This window comes from Callithrix jacchus, chromosome 7 (genome assembly GCF_049354715.1).
Source record: "Callithrix jacchus isolate 240 chromosome 7, calJac240_pri, whole genome shotgun sequence".
NCBI classification, from domain to species: Eukaryota; Metazoa; Chordata; class Mammalia; order Primates; family Cebidae; genus Callithrix; species Callithrix jacchus.
This window is the reverse complement of record NC_133508.1, coordinates 153,929,110-153,947,381: the sequence shown is the minus strand read 5'-3', so window position 1 is coordinate 153,947,381 and position 18,272 is coordinate 153,929,110. Positions and strand designations below refer to the sequence as shown.

At 43.5% G+C, this 18,272-nt stretch overlaps 1 long non-coding RNA gene across 2 annotated transcripts in view; it reads left to right on the top strand.

Moving 5' to 3' along the window:
• The first annotated feature begins 7,329 nt into the window (after positions 1–7,329).
• LOC118143103 (uncharacterized) overlaps positions 7,330–18,272 on the top strand; it is a 55,601-nt gene continuing 44,658 nt past the window's right edge. The window contains exons 1-4 of one of the 2 annotated variants that reach the window (XR_008473118.2): positions 7,330–7,596; positions 11,620–11,766; positions 14,369–14,586; positions 16,571–16,821. This is a non-coding gene — a long non-coding RNA (uncharacterized LOC118143103). The remainder of the gene's footprint in view (positions 7,597–11,619; positions 11,767–14,368; positions 14,587–16,570; positions 16,822–18,272) is intronic. The other variant, XR_013520358.1, reaches the window with a different exon arrangement.

Here is an 18,272-nt window from a genome sequence, read left to right as displayed (position 1 = left end):
CAATAAATATGGCAAGATTCTATCTCTACCAAAAGACGAAGCAAAACAAAAAGCCTCTTGTGGCATGTCCAAGGTTTCAAACAGAAAATAAATAATTAATTAAAACAAAATAAAAGGGTGATAAGTTGGGAGAAGACGTTCCCAATATCCAACACTAGCAAGTGCTACATATCTAAGATATATGCAGAACAACTTTAAATCAACCACAACAAAAGTCAGGAAATTCCAAAGAAAATGAGCAAAATAGACACAAAGGCAATTCTTAGATGAGGATATTGGAATAACTAATGATATGAAGAAATGCTCAATCTTTCAACAGACTTGTGAATTAAGATATCACTTTCCACCAATCAGATTCGCAATTTTTTTTTTTTTTCCAGACAGGGTCTGGCTCTGTCACCCAGGCTGGAGTGTGATGGCGCAATCTTGGCTCCCTGCAATCTCCGCTTCCTGGGCTCGAGCAATTCTTGTGCCTCAGCCGCCTGAGTAGCTGGAGTTTTAGGTATGCAGCACCACACCCCGCTAATATTTTTATTTTTAGTAGAGATGCTGTTTCTCCATGTTGGCTAGGCTGGTCTCGAACTCCTGAAGTCAAGTGATTCACCTTCCTCAGCTTCCCAGAGTGCTAGGGTTAGAGGCATGGGCTACCATGCCCAGCCTAGATTGACAAAAATTTAAAAGTCTGATAACACTGAGTGTTGATAAACATTTGGGGAAACAAGAGCTGGTAGGACACGTGTAAATGTGTGAGCAGCCAGCCAGCCTGCGGTGAGTAAGCAACCCATTCCCAGGCATATGCCTTTGGCAAACTCTTGCACACGACTGAAAGAAACATTGCCCGGCAAATATTAGGCACTGAATAAAATGTTTTTTTGTTTTGCTTTGTTTCTGAGATGGAGTCTCACTCTGTTGCCCTGGCTGGAGTGCACTGGCACGATCACAGCTCACTGCAACCTCCACCTTCCGGTTCAAGCGATTCTCCTGCTTCAGCCTCTGGAAAAGCTGGGATTAGCCACCACGCCAGGCTAATTTATTGTATTTTTAGTAGAGATGGGGTTTCACCATATTAGCCAGGCTGGTCTTGAATTCCTGCCCTTGTGATCTGCGCACCTCAACCTCCCAAAGTGCTCGATTACAGGTGTGAGCCACTGACACCCAGCCTGTGTAAAATGCATATTAAATGAATGCATGAAAGCGTTCATCGCAGCATTGCTTGTAGTAAGTGGACCTGAGGCAACCCAATTGTCTATTACTAGAAGTACAAGAAGATAAAACAGATGTGAGGAATGTATTTGACGACAGCTAACACTGGTGGAAATATTGCAGTGTGCCAGGCAGTCTTCTAAGTGCCTTCTATGTGTGTTAACACAATTATCCTCACGACAATGCTATAAGGTGTTTATTTTAGACAGAAAAGATTAGGTTAGATTAAGCTGAGGGTCAGGCAAACGGTAAGAGTCAGAGTTGAGTTTGAACCCAGGCACCGAGCTTCCACAGCCAAGCTCTCAATCCCCCATGCTGAGGGGCTGCCCACCTTCTGTACTGCATGTCCCTGCCCGAAGGTGGTCTGCTCTGGTCAGGAGTTGAGCTGAGTTTAGTACCTTCAGTGCACCACAGTGCATCTGTTCAACAAATAAAATCTAAACATTGATAATTATGTTTCTACCGCTGGCAGGGCGTGGTGGCTCAAGCCTGTAATCCCAGCACTTTGGGAGGCCGAGGCGGGTGGATCACGAGGTCAAAAGATCGAGACCATCCTGGTCAACATGGTGAAACCCCGTCTCTACTAAAAATACAAAAAATTAGCTGGGCATGGTGGCGCGTGCCTGTAATCCCAGCTACTCGGGAGGCTGAGGCAGGAGAATTGCCTGAACCCAGGAGGCGGAGGTTGCGGTGAGCCGAGATTGTGCCATTGCACTCCAGCCTGGGTACCAAGAGCGAAACTCCGTCTCAAAAAAAAAAAAGTTTCTACCTAGCCCTTTCTATTACTTATCTTCTTTTCCTCTCCAAAGGGAAACATTTTCAACTTGTCCTCCAGTAGCTAGGAGCACACCTCAACTCGGTTCCAAGTGTTTCTTCCTCTATATAGTTAGTACGAGGGTATCCTTCCAGCCCCTTCAAATCTCTGAAGATCTTGTAAGGAGCTGGGACCTCAGGCAGCCTCTCTCTCTCTCCTCTCTCTCCCAGTCTTCTTGAAGTTCATTTCCAGATAACCTGAGATAATCCGGTGCTTTCCTCCTCCAAGTCCCTTTCCCCTGGAGTGCAAGCACATTCCACTGTAGGAGGATCTTTCAGACTTGAAAGAGTCTGAAAGAGCTCTGGGTGCCCAACGGCCTGGGATCGTGGGAATGCCCGTCATTGCACTGGGCTGTGAGGTAGTAGTCCTTCAGAGGAGAGTATGGTCTACACTTAAGACCCCAAACGATTACACTTTGGAATTGTTTTGTCCTATTTTTCCAAAATGTTCTACCTTCTCCTTCTTTATGTGATTATTGTCTCTTTTAGCCCTGCCCGTTTTATCACTTGTTAGTGTGTTTTATCTTGCAGTGTTCTCGAACCGCCCATCATGTCAGCCAGTTGTGGGAAACCGGATGACCCAGCTCGGTAGAAGTGTGCCAAAAGAGGTTATTGAGTCCTGAGCCAAACTCTGTAGGACTCTGTGTGAGCTTGGTGGAAACGTTTCCAGTGTAAATTCTAACACTTGTTGAGGCATTAAGTGCATACCCTGTAGCCGCCACTGTGCCACATCATCTTCATACTCCGGACCTCCTTGGGAGGCAGGTACAAGGGTCCCCATTTTGCAGATACTGAAGTTCAGGGAGAGGAGGGGCTTTGCCAGAGGTGAAATGGTTGAAAGGCTGCAGAGCAGGAATGCAGCCCAGGTCTTTCGGCACAACTACCTTGAACTCTTTCATTCTTTTTCGTTTTTGCTGATTTCCATGCCGAAAATTGCCAGTTAATTAAGCTATATTTAACAGTACGTTTCGGTTTTTAATTTTTCTTTTTTCCAAAAGCACATTTCCTATTATTTGAAAAACCCTCTTACTTTAGAATAGTCAGTGGCCTAGTAGAGATTAATTATGAAACGGAAATTTCCTGCAAAGAAAACAAATCACTATAGCAAGAAGCACAATACGGTTCTTTTCAAAGAAAGCTCTACCTCCACCAGCCTGGCTCTTCTTTTGTGGAGGAGTCTCCTTTCCCTGGAGTAGGTTTGCTCATTTACCAAGCACTTATTATGGTGCACTATGTACTAGACACTCTCCTGGACCCCTTACAAATAGCACCTCACTTAGTCCTACAGGTAGAAAGTAATAATACCACCCATTTTGCAGATGAGGAAACTGAAGCTCGAAGAGATCAATCTATTTGTAAGTGGCACAGGCAAGGTTTGAACTCTAGAGGTTTGTCTCTAGAGTCCAGAGGCTTAAGCTTTGCACCACAGTTTCTTCATTACTAACTTATATTCTGTGCAATGCTGAGGAAGGGAAAACAATAGCAGATAGGAGGAGATAAAAGCAGAGGAGCCCGGGAGACCCTTCTCTGCAGGTTGACAGAAGGAGCTTTGAAAGCCAAAAGCCGGAGATGAAACTATTCTCAGAGCCTCCATCAACCCTTCAGCCGCTATAGGGGATCATTATCATTGGTCATACAGGGAGACAGGCCCTCCCTTTCTTTGCTTTGGTGTGAAGTAGATTCATGTGGACGAGGGGTGTTAGTCTTCTAGCTAACCTATAGCAAAATGACGGCCCACTCTGGCTTTTCCCACTCAAACCCTCTGCCTGGCATTTTAGAGGTAAGATCCAGGTGTGTGTTTAGAACACCTTAGACTTAAGTGGGGAGGTTGCGGAATCAGAAAAAAAAAACACATTTTTTATAAGGAAGTGCACTGATGTTTTCATTTCGTGGTCATAAAAAGAAGTCATAGAGAAGAATTTCATTTTGCTTCTGCTTTGGGATTTTATAGAATTAAAAAAAAAATCCTCTCAATTCTGCCTTTATCCACAGAGGGGAGCAGAGGGGTTGTAAAAGCCGAGGGTTTAGCACAAAATAATCAAGTTCCACCCTTCAGTGTCTGCCTTTATGTTTGCGGATTATCCAGGCTTGCTTTCTGTTTCACTTTTCTCTTGGTTCTAGCTATTGGATTACTTAGGTCACAGGAAGAAGAATGGGGAAAAACTAAAAAGACGAAAGACAAATGAGTTCACAAGTTTCTTTTTAAAGGTTGATGAGAAAGAGTTTCAAAAAGTATAGTGGGTTTAAGGAACAGGGATCCACCGAAGTTTCCTGGAAAATTCAGAAAATCCAGGAAGCCCGAGGCATAGGTCTCTCTCTCAGCATCTCTGCTTCCCTTCTCTCCCTCCCCATCTCTTCTGTCTCTCCCCTTCCCTTCTCTCCCTCCCCTTCCTGTTTTTGTCCCTTTTCCAGAATATCACTATTTCTCTCTGCCCATTTTTTGCACCCTCTTCTCTCCACCAACTAGCTTCCTCGTCCTCTGTTTCGGAGAGCATAAACTTACCTCCTCTTAACATTAGCTTTAAAATGTGACTTTTGAATCAACTTTACATCAAAGCATCCTTTTACCTTCACCTCTACTGCTAACCCCCTCTCTTTCTCAGTTTCCCAATTCCTAATTTAGATAAGACCCATCTGAATGACCCATCTTTCTAAGACAGGCTGCATAAGCCACAGGCCAGTCTGTAAATTGATGACCTTCAGGCAAGTAGTCTTTTGCTCATTAACTATGGCAATTAGTATAAAATACGCCTGCTTCAGTTACAGGGACTGGATGGAGGTGTGAGGTTTCTCTTAGAGGGTTTGTGGGTGATCCAGCATGGTAAGTCCAGTGCAAGGCAGGGATTGTTTAACCTCAGAGTTTGTGCCACTGACCTTACTGTACATTAAAAAGTGATCAATGTCTGCAGTCCTTTGAATAGACAAAATCCTTTGGATAGATTCCAAGACAGATGCCTTTGATATCAACTTCAACCGGCTTAGCAGTGTTATGGAGACTTTGGTAGTGCGCAGTCTATTGCTTTAATTTCTGACGACAGAAGTAAATGAAAATAATGACCTGGTGCATTGGAAAGATCCCAGGCCATTGCAGTCGGGTAACACCGGTCATTTGCTACTTGTACTCTGTGTGACTGAACTACATACCAGCTTCCTTATCTGTAAAACGTAGCCAACACAATGAGAATTAAATCCGTGTTAAATCACGTTTTGTAGTACCAGGCTCATAGTAAGCCCTCAATAAATGGTATTTGTGAGCAGCTATGCCTCTTTCCCAGAATATTTTTCAGGACTTATGTGGCCTGAATTTCTCTAACAGGAAGCCATTAAAATAAACTAAGTAGAGATTTGGTAAAGCCTACATACTAGTAAAGGTGTAATTGCCCCCTAGCAATCTTTTGAAACCCATTGAAAACACCAAAAAGAGGTTGGGTACGGTGGCTCATGCCTGTAATCCCAGCACTTTGGAAGGCCAAAGTGGGAGGATCGCTTGAGGCCAGGAGTTCAAGACCAACCTGGCCAACATAGCAAGACCCCATCTATTAAAAAAAATACATGAACAAATAATTAAAAATTTTTTTTAACACCAGAAAGAAAACCTCACTTTCAATGGATCAATTAAACAGCCATGTTATCAGTCAGATTTCTTAGCTACATCAGAAATTGATTCTTGCTGATATAAGCAGGAAAAAGAGAACCAAAGAGCTATCAGGGAGCTTACTGACTCACTGTGAGGGCTTGGAGAACCAGGGTCAGAAAATGACTAGGAACAAATGGAGACAGGGAAGTGATGGGACTACCTGCTGAGAAGGCCGCTGCGCAGCTGAGTCGCGGTCATCCTGGTGGCACCACCCGCACTGGATGGTTGGTGCTGCCACAGGGAAGTGTTGGCCTGGACACTGCAGGAGGCAGTCACAGAAATCGATTCCCCACTGTCCCCAGTCCTTTGCTTCACTCACACACTCACTTCAGGTTCTGTGGCAGCCATTTTGGCACCATCAGAGGAGGCATTGCCAAGCAGCCAAGGGAGGAAGGTGCTGGGAAGAACCTGGTTCTTGGAGGATATCTTTAAGCCACTGAATCCACCTGTGGACTGCCTTCCTCCAGACCTGTATGATTTAGATTGTTATGATTTGGGTTTTTTTTTTTTTTTTTTTTTTTTTTTGAGACAAGTCTCATTCAGTTGCCAGGCTGGAGTCCAGTGGCACAGTCTTGACTCACTGCAACTTCCAACTCCCTGGTTCTAGCAATTCTCCTGCTTCAGCCTCCCGAGTAGCTGGGATTACAGGCATGTGCCACCACACCCAGCTAAGTTTTGTATTTTTAATAGAGACGGGGTTTCACCATGTTGGCCAGGATGGTCTTGATCTCCTGATCTTGTGATCCGCCTGCCTCAGCCTTCCAAAGTGCTGGGATTACAGACGTGAGCCACCGCACCAGGCCATTTGGGTCATTTTTAAATGTATTGCCATTATTGTTACTTAAAGCCAGATACACCCTAACTGATACATTCTAATTGAAATAGTTGGGCTCAAGCAGCCTGATCGATTCCAGAGCTCCTCTTTTTGCCTGTTCACTATTGTCATGAGAAGCCTAAAATGGGCCAATAATTCAGCTGCTAATTCAGTGGAGCCATTGCTTTATTGCCCTTGACGATTCCTCCTTGGATTCTAAATCCTCTGTGTCAGTGGAGCACTGAGTTATGAAGAACATAAGCAAAACTTCCCACGTGGGAAGTGGGTGGAGTGTAACTCCAGCTTCCACCCTCTTGATTCGCAGATGAGTATATTCTTGCTATGGCAGAAATGGCACCATAGATAGGCCACTTGTTCAAAAAATAAACGTCACCCTCTAGAACCACAAGTAACCTCACCTGCCTTTCTTTCTAATAAGACACTGTAACTGGGCCTTGGAAGGGCCATTCCATTCCTCTGTTGCAGGCAGTGTGGTTATGAGCAGTAGCAGTTACGAGTGCAGGCTCGAGCTGGACTGTCTGGGTTCAAGTCTCAGACCCCACGCACTGCGTGACGAGAGTCAGTCTATAGCCATACTTGCTTTAGTGTCCTCTTCTTAGAAATTAATATAATTATGTAATTATCTCAAAAGGGTGTTTTAAGGGTTAAATGAGTTGTCATAGGAGAGGTTCTCAGTGGCGTACCCAGCATGTAAATATGAGTTGTCACTACTGTTCCATAAGGCCAGCAGCTTTGGGTGTTAAGAAACAAGTCCTGTACATTCCATGTACTGCCTTACTTTGTTCAGAAAGCAGGCTGGTGGGCTGCCTGCTGGTGACCTTGGCATCCATTCTTTCTACAGATCCTGAGGGCAGAAACATGAAGCATGGTGGGCAGGGACAGCAACTCTGAGCCCAGAGCATAGATTTGTTCCAGAGAGGATGGACTGCTGCCTTCCCACTTGCAGGAGGAGTCCAGTTGCTGAGGACTGGCTGGGTGCCTCGGGAATATGGTTGCATATTCAAACCCCAGGATTAGTTAACACTGAGAACAAGTTGGGCACTCAGAAGTGGTGATAGCCAGTGACAATAGCACTTCTTCCCCAAGGACAGAAGCAAAGTCCATGATGGTAAGTCTATGAATATACTTGCTCTATCACTGGGGCCCAGGATGGTTATTCATGAGCCTATTGAACAAGCCTTGAGAGAGAGGAACGTTTGCTCAGATGACTGAGTAAAGAAGATCTGTCCTCACCAATATGGGTAGGCATCACCCAATTCACTGAGGACCCAAGTAGCACAAAAAGGTGGAGGAAGGATTGATTCTCTCTCTTTCGGAACTGGTACATCTGTCTTCTGCCCTTGGACACCTGTATTCTTGGTTCTTGGGCTTTCAGCTCTGCACTAAATTATACCAGCAGCTTATAGATGGCAGATCATGGGACTTCTTGCTTCTTGGCCTCCATAAAGGCATGAACCAGTTCCCATAATCTCTCTCTCTCTCTCTCTCTCTCTCTCTCTCTCCCTCTCTCCTCCTATATATGTGTGTGTATGTGTGTGTGTGTATACATATATAGATATCCTATAATAGGATATATAGAGATATGTCTTGATATAGTTTGGGTATTTGTCCCCACCCAAATCTCATGTTGAATTGTGATCCCCAGTGCTGGAGGTGGGGCCTGCTGGGAGGAGTTTGGGTCATGGGGGTGGCTCTCTCATGGCTTGGTGCTGTCTTGACGATAGTGAGTTCTCACAAGATCTGGTCATTCAAAAGTGACCCCCAGCCTCTTAGTTGCTCCTGCTTTTGCCATGTGCTGTGCCTGTTTCCCCTTCACCTTATTCTATGATTGAAAGCTCCCTGAGGCTTCACAAGAAGCAGAGCAGATATCAGCACCATGCTTCCTATAAAGCCTGCAGAACTACGAGCCAATTAAACGTCTTTCCTTTATCAATTACCCAGCCTCAGGTATTTTCATAGCAGTGCAAGAACTGCCTAACATATGTCTCCTTCTGGTTCTATTTCTCTGGAAAACCTTGACTTATACACTTGTGTAGAGCAGGGGTTGACAAATATTTTCCGTAAAGGGCCAGACTGTAAATATTTTAAGGGCGATACTCAACTGTAACATGGTAGTGTTAAGATATAAGATAAACTATAGATAATACGTAAACAAATGAATATTTATACTCATTCATCTGGTCACTGAAATTTGAATTTCATATAATTTTCACATCATAATATATCCTTCTTTTCAACCATTTAAAAATGTAAAAACTATTCTTAGCTTGTAGACCATACAAAAATATGCAGTGGGATAGATTTAACCTGTGGGCCAGAGTTTGCCAACTGCTGGTTTAAAAAATTGTATTCCAGGGCGGGCATGGTGGCTCAAGCCTGTAATCCCAGCACTTTGGGAGGCCGAGGCGGGTGGATCACGAGGTCAAGAGATCAAGACACTCATGGCCAACATGATGAAACCCTGTGTCTACTAAAAATACAAAAAAAACTAGCTGGGCATGGTGGCATGTGCCTGTAGTCCCAGCTACCTGGGAGGCTGAGGCAGAAGTGCTTGAACCCAGGAGGCTGAGGTTGCAGTGAGCGGAGACCGCGCCACTGTACTCCAGCCTGGTGCCTGGCAACAGAGCGAGACTGTGTCTCAAAAAAAAAAAAAAATTATATTCCTAAAAGGTTTTCTCATGCCCAAATGTTCCTCACTTGTTTCTGAGATTAAACTGCTAATGCAGGTAGAGCAGAAATTATTAGCTCCATTTTGCAGAGAAGCAAAAAAATCTCAGTAAACTATAACAATACTCTAAGGATCATAGTTAATAAGAAATGGGGATGAGCTCTAACCCTCATCTCCAGGATTTTGGTACTCTTATCAAACCATGCTCTCAAGGAGACACTCACCTTTATGACAAATTTTTAAAAAGCTATCAGCTCTTGGCTATGTAAACCCAAGGAAGGAACTGCTCCCATGCATAAAGCAAGAGCTCTCATAACTGGGGACTTATTAGCACTCTAACTATCCGATACTTAGGGTTGATTTGTATTTACTATGAGACAGAAATCCAGCTCTGAAGTTCCCAGAAAGGCCCTGTCCCCAGAAACCGTCCCCAGGGGCTCTGAACCTCCACTGAAAGCCCTTACAGCTCCCCCATAGTGCCTCTGGCATACCCCAGGTCATGGCCACTAGCCTCTGATTAGTTTTCTATCATTATGTGTCCCAAGTGAGAAATAAAAAGAGAGACACGTGAAAGTGAACTGTGAAGTATGGGTTTGTGCCTCGCCTATACTCAAGAGACCTGAATTCCTCCCTCGATATGCTGCTAACAGTGTGGATATTATCTTATATTCCACATTAACTGAGGGGCCCTAGGTATGGCCCCATGATTTGAATACCTACTTCTTGGATGTAGTCCTCTGAGTCATAGAAAATGGTAGAATTTTCATTCAATTGAGAAGTTATTTTACATTCAAAAGTAACTATTTTTTAGAAATTAAAATGACCAGGCCGGGCGTGGTGGCTCACCTCTGTAATCCCAGCACTTTGGGAGGCTGAGGTAGGCAGGTCACCTGAGATCAGGAGTTCGAGACCAGCCTGGCCAACATGGTGAAACCCTGTCTTTACTAAAAGTATAAAAATTAGCTGGGCGTGGTAGTGGGTGCCTGTAATCCCAGCTACTCGGGATGCTGAGGCAGGAGAATCGCTTGAACCTGGGAGGCAGAGGTTGCAGTGAGCCAAGATCATGCCATTGCACTCCAGCTTGGGTGACAGAATGAGACTCTGTCTCAAAAAAATATAAAAAGAAAAAATAAAAAAAGAAATTAAAATGACCAATATTTACATATAAATATATTTACAATGTATAATCTATGTACTATTCTATATTTATATGTGTACCCAAGTAGCATAAGCTTTAAAGATATATGGGACTTGGGTATAAGTACAATCTTAGCCTGTGTGAGCTGCCATGACAAAATACCACAGACTGAGTGGTTTAAACAACAGAAATTGATTTTTCTCTTTTTGAGACAGAGTCTCGCTCTTGTTGCCCAGGCTGGAGTGCAGTGATGTGATCTTGGCTCACTGCAACCTCCGCCTCCCAGATTCAAGTGATTCTTCTGCGTCAGCCTCCTAAGTAGCTGGGATTACAGGCACCTGCCACCACCCAGTCCTGGCTAATTTTTGTACTTTTTTTTTTTTTTTTTTGAGACGGGGTCTCTCCCTGTTGCCAGGCTGGAGTGCAGTGGCACAATCTCAGCTCACTGCAACCTCCACCTCCCAGGTTCAAGCAACTCCCCTGTCTCAGCCTCCCAAGTAGCTGAAACTACAGGCATGCACCACCACACCTGGCTAATTTTTTGCATTTTAGTAGAGATGGGGTTTCACCGTATTGGTCAGAATGGTCTCGATCTCCTGACCTTGTGATCCTCCCACTTCAGCCTCCCAAAGTGCTGGGATTACAGGCATGAGCCACCGGGCCTCACCTCTTTAATTTTTGTACTTTTAGTAGAGACGAGGTTTCGCCATGTTGGTCAGGCTGAGAAATTAATTTCTAACAGTTCTGGAGATTGGGAAGTACAGGATGAAGGTGCTGACCCATTCAGTTCCTCGTGCGGGTCCTCCATCTGATTTGCTATGTCCTCACATGGCTCTTCCTCAGTTGGTATGCATACAAGTAAGGGACGGAACAAACTTTCCTGTGTCTGTCTTATGATGACCCTAACTCTGTTAGAGCAGGGCCCCATCCTCGTAACCTCATCTAACCCTAAATACCTTCCACAGACCCCATCTCCAAAGGGATTCAACATCTGAGTTTTGGGGTAACATATACATTTACTCTATAACAAGTACTATCTTCAATAATGTTTACAAATATCAAATTTTCTCTTTTCTCAAACTTAGGGGAAAAGCCATCCATCCATTCATCCATTAGCTGGTTATTTTAATGATGTTTGAGCACCTACTGAGTACTAGACCTGTGACCTTTCAGAGATTGAAAACCTCAAGGCTCACGGAGTTCCTGAAACCCAGATTAAACGTCCCCTTACCCCTTCTCTTACGGGCTTTCATTATTACCATTATTTTTTCATGCTCGGTTATTAAATAAATTTCCCAAGGTGTCTTAAATATTTTTTTCCTTAGATCTCTACCTTTCCTTTTAATGTGGCTCAGCAAATGGGAAATGACGACTGCTGTGTGCACTCCAGGCCTCCCAGTGTGACTTCTCAGCATCTCTGCTTCTGCAATTAGTTTTCGCCTCCTCAAAGGAGAGGGCCTCTCTGCCTACAGGTGCTGTATTTGGCTGTTAGGTGATTAATAATTAATTGCTTAGATTTATAATTTTTTTCTCATTAAATCTAATAGGCATCCAGCTCACTTCTAAGATTGATTCAGATCTTAAAAGGGCTATACTTTTTTTCCAAAAAACACCATAAATTATAAACTAATGTCTATATAACATTGAATGTTATGTTTTAAAGGGTAATAGAAAGAGGTTTCCCATAATCACTACCCTGCTACCCTAATAGAAATAGGATCAGATACTCTGTAGCTCTGGCAGGAAAATAATGAAGGTTGTTATGTTCTTCAGAAGTAGGTTAAAAATAAACAAATAATTAATTTAAAATGTAGTTATGGTCTTCAAAAAAATGAGTAAAAGGGGAGTGTTTGTACATACCAATGCTTTCCTTCTTTTCTTTCTTTCCTTTTCTTTGAGACAGACTCTCTCTCGGTCACGGAGGCGGAATGCAGTGGCATGCCACACTCAATGTGGTTGTAGTTGGCTCACTACAACTTCCACCTTCCAGGCTCAAGTGATTCTCATGCCTCGACCTTCAGAATAGCTGGGACTATAGGTGCTCGCCACCACCTAGCTGGGCATGGTGGCATGTGCCTGTAGTACCAGCTACCTGGGAGGCTGTATTTTTAGTAGAGAAAGGGTTTCACCATGTTGGCTGGGCTGGTTTCGAACTCCTGGCCCAAGTGATGCACCCACTTCAGCCTCCCAAAGTGCTGGGATTACAGACATGAGCCACTGCGCCTGGCTTCATACCATAGTTTTTCTTGCCTATACATTCTTTTCCTCTATTTGTACTCATTAGTCTCTGTGTGAGTGGTTCTCAGGCAAGGAGTGGTGGCAGTCTCATGGGCAGAATCAGTTGTAGGGGAATGCCATAAGTATTTTGTTACTTACATGGCTTTTAAATATGCAAACAAATTATTTTGTCCATAAATTAAAGCTGAGTCAAGGTTTTTCCCTCAGTATCATCACTTTCAGGAGACAGGAGGCAATAAGGCATGGCAGGTGAGAACACTCCGAGTTCACCCTGCTAAGGTTCCCGGTCTAGCTCTGCTAGTGAAGCTGAATAACTTTGGTCACGACACGCTTAGGTCAGGCACAGTGGCTCACTCCTCTAATCCCAGCACTTTGGGAGACTGTGGAGGGTGCATTGCTTGAGCCCAGGAGTTTGAGACCAGCCTGGCCAACATGATGAAACCTTGCTTATGCCAAAAAAATATACAAAAATTATCCAGGTGTGATGGTGCACACCTCCCAGCTACTTGGGAGGCTGAGGTGGGAGGATGTTTGAGCCTGGAAGGCAGAGGTTGCAGTGAGCTAGGACCATGTCATTGCACTCCAGCCTGGACAACAGGGTGAGACCCTGTCTCAAAAGAATAAGAAGGAGAAGGAGAAACACTTAAAATTAACAAGCTTCAATTTTTTTTCATTTATAGGGTTTAAGCTGTAAATGATCAGAATTCAGATATGAATAAGAGAGCAGAATACTTGGCATATAGTAAGCATTCAATAAAGGTTAGCTAAAATATTATTTTCAGTGCTACTACTTATTATTACTATTATTAAGAAGTCTTCTAATGTAGTTGTTAAGAGACTTTCAGTTCAAATGAACCTGGTCAAGATCTAACTCTGCCACTCGGTCATTCTGTGACCTTGGATAACTTGCTTCACTTCTTTCAGCCTTAGTTTCATCTCATATCAAAAAAGTGTATGGGGTGTTGTGGAAGTTAAATTGGCAATAAATGAAGCAAATAAGAAAAAATAAGGGCTCGGCCAGGCGCGGTGGCAATGTAATCCCAGCACTCTGGGAGGCCAAGAAAGGCGGATCACGAGGTCAGAAGTTTGACACCAGCCTGGCCAACATGGTGAAACCAAGTCTCTACTAAAAATGCAAAATGAGCTGGGCATGGTGGCGGGTGCCTGTGATCCCAGCTACTCAGGAGGCTGAGGCAGGAGAATCACTTGAACTTGGAAGTGGAAGTTGCAGTGAGCCAAGACTGCGCCACTGCACTCCCGCCCAGGTAACAGAGCAAGACTCCATCTTAAAAAAAAAAAAAGGAAAGAAAGAAAAGAAAATATAAGGGCTCAATAGATTTTAATTATTTAAAAAAGGTTATCAGTGATGACAGTGCTTACTTAAGTGTTAAAAGAGGAGAGGAATTGTATTTAGGAGTGTTGGATCCATATTCATTTGGTTAGGAAAATATATTATTATCAATTAAAGAGCTAAGACATGCTTTATGAGAGGGAGTGGTTATCTTAGCTTATTTGAGAAATAAAAGGTACATAAAGACAAACGGCCAACACTTTTTACACAATTTCAGACCACTAGCGAAGCCTAGAAACTGAAGATAAACTTTGACTGTGTATGTATAGGCCAGCATTGGGAGGTAATTGCTCAATGATTTAAAGAACACACAGTTTTGAAGCATGGAAGGAAGGAAGAAGTCTTAGAAAGCATGTAATTCCAACTCCTTCACTTTATAAATGAGGACACTAAGGCCTTAATCAAAAAATCGAGGCAGTAAAATGCTTTGCCCAAGGTTAGGACCAGGCACTTAATCCTTTTTTTTTTTTTTTTTGGAGATGCAGTTTGGCTCCTGTTGCCCAGGCTGGAGTGCAATGGCGCAATCCCGGCTCACCGCAACCTCCGCCTCCTGGATTGAAGTGATTCTCCTGCCTCAGCCTCCCGAGTACCTGGTATTACAGACATGTGCCACCACGCCTAGTAGAGACGGGGTGTCTCCATGTTGGTCAGGCTGGTCTCAAACTCCCGCCCACCTCGGCCTCCCAAAGTGCTGGGATTACAGGTGTGAGCTGCTGCTTAATCTTAAAACATGATCATAGTCTTTGTTAAAAGGTGCATAAGAATAGATGTATTTTGCCTCTCTCTACTTATTTCCATGTTTGTATGTATATTAGTGTGATTGGAGGTTTTCGTTTAAAGATTGTGTTTAAATGCCAACTAAACGCTAAGAGAGAGTCAGAATCTTTAAAAACATCTGGAGGTTTCATCTGTTATTTTGCATATAAAAATTTTAAGAAGGCTGGGCGTAGTGGCTCACTCTTGGAATCCCGCCACTTTGGGAGGCCGAGGTGGGCGGTTCACCTGAGGCTGGAGTTGGCGACCAGCCTGATTAACTTGGAGAAAACCCGTCTCTACTAAAAATACAAAATTAGCCGGGCATGGTGGCGCATGCCTATAATCCCAGCTACTCAGGAAGCTGAGGCAGGAGAATCGTTTGAACCTGTGAGGCGGAGGTTGCACTGAACCGAGATCATGCCATTGCACTCCATCCTGGGAAACAAGAGCAAAACTCTGTCTTAAAAACAATGATAAGAGAAGGAATATTAGTATTTAGTAAATAAGCACTTTCCAAGCATGAATCACTTTTACATAAAGTGTCTCAAGTAAACTTCACAATAATCTTGAAAAGCAGCCTATCCATCAGGGCCCAGTCCTCTCACCGCCTTAAGCAGAAAGGGAATTTGATGCCTACAAAGCTCTGAAAGGTCTAAATGAACTGGCTTTAGACAAGACCTCCAGGAAAGGCTCCCGCTTTACTACCATAGAACGAGCCTGCCCAGGGACTGCTCTCCCTAGTGCAGGTGGAACAGTCCAATGCCTACTGCAGACTCACAGATTTGAGGTCAAAGCCATGTAACTGGGACATGACTCCACCACCAGCACTGTTGGCCCCAGAGTGGTGCCACAGCTGCTAGATCCTTCCAGCAAAAGCTGATGCCCTCGGTGCCCTTCAGGCCACTGAATATTTTCCCATTTGATTCAGTTTCAAAGTCAGTTCTCATAGTACCTATTTCATCCGTTGATCTAAGTCACTTCAAGAGCTTTAGCTGCAAAGGAGTCTGATGAATACAGGTTTTGGCATTTTAAGCCTCTCTAGAATGGGAAGTCATATTAGAAGGAATTTGCAACAAATACCAAGTAGGCCTATACCCATTTTTAGAATAATAAAGCCACGATTTTGACAGGTTAAATAACTTACCTAAAGGTCACACAGCAGTTAATAAAAGGGGGAGGTTCAAAATAAGATCTCCTGGCTCTAATGCTGTCTGTGCCTGTATCCTAAGCAGTCTGTTCTTATCTCCGGCATAGCATTACATTAGGTTAGCTATATACTCACTCATCAGCTTCAACTGAGACAAGCTTGTCTAACCCGCAGGCTGTGAGCGGCATGCAGCCTAGAATGGCTTTGAATGCAGCCCAGCACAAATTAGTAAACTTTCTTAAAATGTGTATGAGATTTTTTTTGCGATTTTTTTTTTTTTTTTTTGAGACAGAGTCTTGCTCTGTTGTCAGGCTGGATGTAGTGGCACGATCTCAGCTAACTGCAACCTCCTCTTCCTGGGTTCAAGTGATTCTCCTGCCTCAGCCTTCTGAGTAGCTGGGATTACAAGCATGTGCCACCACGCCCAACTAATTTTTGTATTTTTAGTAGAGACAGGGTTTCGCCATGTTGGCCGGGATGATCTTGATCTCTTGACCTCACGATCCATCTGCCCGGGCCTCCCAAAGTGCTGGGATTACAGGTGTGAGCCATTGTGCCCAGCCTTTTTTGGGATTTTTTAAAGCTCATCAGCTATCATTAGTATTCGTGTATTTTATATGTTACTCAAGACAATTCTTCTTCTAATGTGGCCTGGGGAAGCCAAGCGATTGAACACCTCTGGATTAAGAAATCCCTTAAGATAGAGACACGTTGTTGATTATTACACTCAGGGTCTCCCAAATACAGTATTCATACCCATGTGTAATTTCTTCCCATGTTTTAGGCTTGGCTAAACGATTTGCCTTGGCCAAAGAGATGTCAACAAGCACGATGGGAGTTCAGTAAGTGTTTGCGCATTGGCACACTGCTCCCACCATGTTAAGAAGTCCAGGGAGCCAACTTGCAGATGAAAGAGATTCGGAGAGAAACGTCCAGATCCTCAGCTGGCTCATCAGAGCTCAACCCCCTGGAAATCCCCCAGCTAAATGCAGCACCGTGAATGAGCTCAGGTGAAACAGCAGAAGAGCCTCCCAGGTAACTCACAGAATCACAAGAAATAGTAAATTACTGTTTATAGTCTCTAAGGTTTGGAGCTTTTTGTTATACAGTCATAAATAACTAAAACGCATGCCTTATTTATTTTTTATCCGTGTATTAATATATTTGTTTACTCATTCATTTATTTGGCAATCATTTAAATATCACAGGCACTGGGATATATGATGCTTGTGCTAATGCTAAGCACTGGGAGATATGATAGACAAGACAGAGGCTGTGCTGTGAGGAAACATCCAATGAGGAGTGTGAGCAAAAAAGATATCTGCCTTTAGTACCATGAGATACAGGATACTAGAAGAGTAAACACTGGGGGCTGTGGAAGAATCTAACAGTGGCACCTTACTCGATTTGGGGAGAGGGTGTCACAGGAAAATGTCTGATGCAGATATTCAGTGCATACTCATTTTCTGTTGTAATAGATGAAAGAGAAATTCAGCAATTTGGTCAATGTTACTCAGTTATTGAACTGATAAAATTTCTCCTGAAGCTCATTTGGGGACTCTGTACTTAAAGGTTGTTTCTTGGCATGGGTTTTTGTTTTTGTTTTGAGACAGAGTTTCACTCTGTGGCCCAGATTAGAGTGCACTGGTGCAATCTCAGCTCACTGCAACCTCTGCCTCCCAGGTTCAAGTGATTCTCCTGCCTCAGCCTCCCAAGTAGCTGGGACTACAGACGCCCACCACCACACCCAGCTGATCTTTGTATTTTTTGTAGATACAGAATTTCACCATGTTGGCCAGGCTGGTCTTGAACTCCTGACTTCATGATCTGCCCACCTTAGCCTCCCAAAGTGCTGGGATTACAGGCGTGAGCCACAGTACCTGGCCTTTCATAGGTATTTTTTATTTTTTTATTTAGTTGGTTTTGTTATGTCTACAGTGGAAATTCATTCTCACCAATAAAAGCTGGGGTCTTGTGATCCAAACAGCTAGATTTTCTGCAAGTATAATTTTTAACAACAAATTAGCCTGCTTTCCCACCTGATCGTTCTTTACTGAAAATTAAATAGTAAAATAACGATTAAATGCTTAAATAATTTTAAAATAGCTCCGATTAACTATAACAAAATTATACTGGCAAGACACGTTCATTTATAGAGCAAGACTCAAAAACACCAAATATCGATAAACTATTTGGTACCTTTTCCACTTTAACTATTACCAGTCACTGGAGCATCCAGCTGTTTTCTTTGCATCCAAACCTGAAGAACCTCAGAAATATAGTCACGTACTGCACAGTAAAGTTTCGGTCACCAACAGACCACATCTCTGATGATGGTCCCATAAGATTATAATGCTGTATTTTTACTGTACTTTCTCTGTATTTAGATACTTTAGATACGCCAATCTTACCATTGTGTTACAATTGCCGGTTTACCAGTCTGGGTGGTGCCAGTTGGTGCATCAGAATGCAGGGTCTGAAAAATA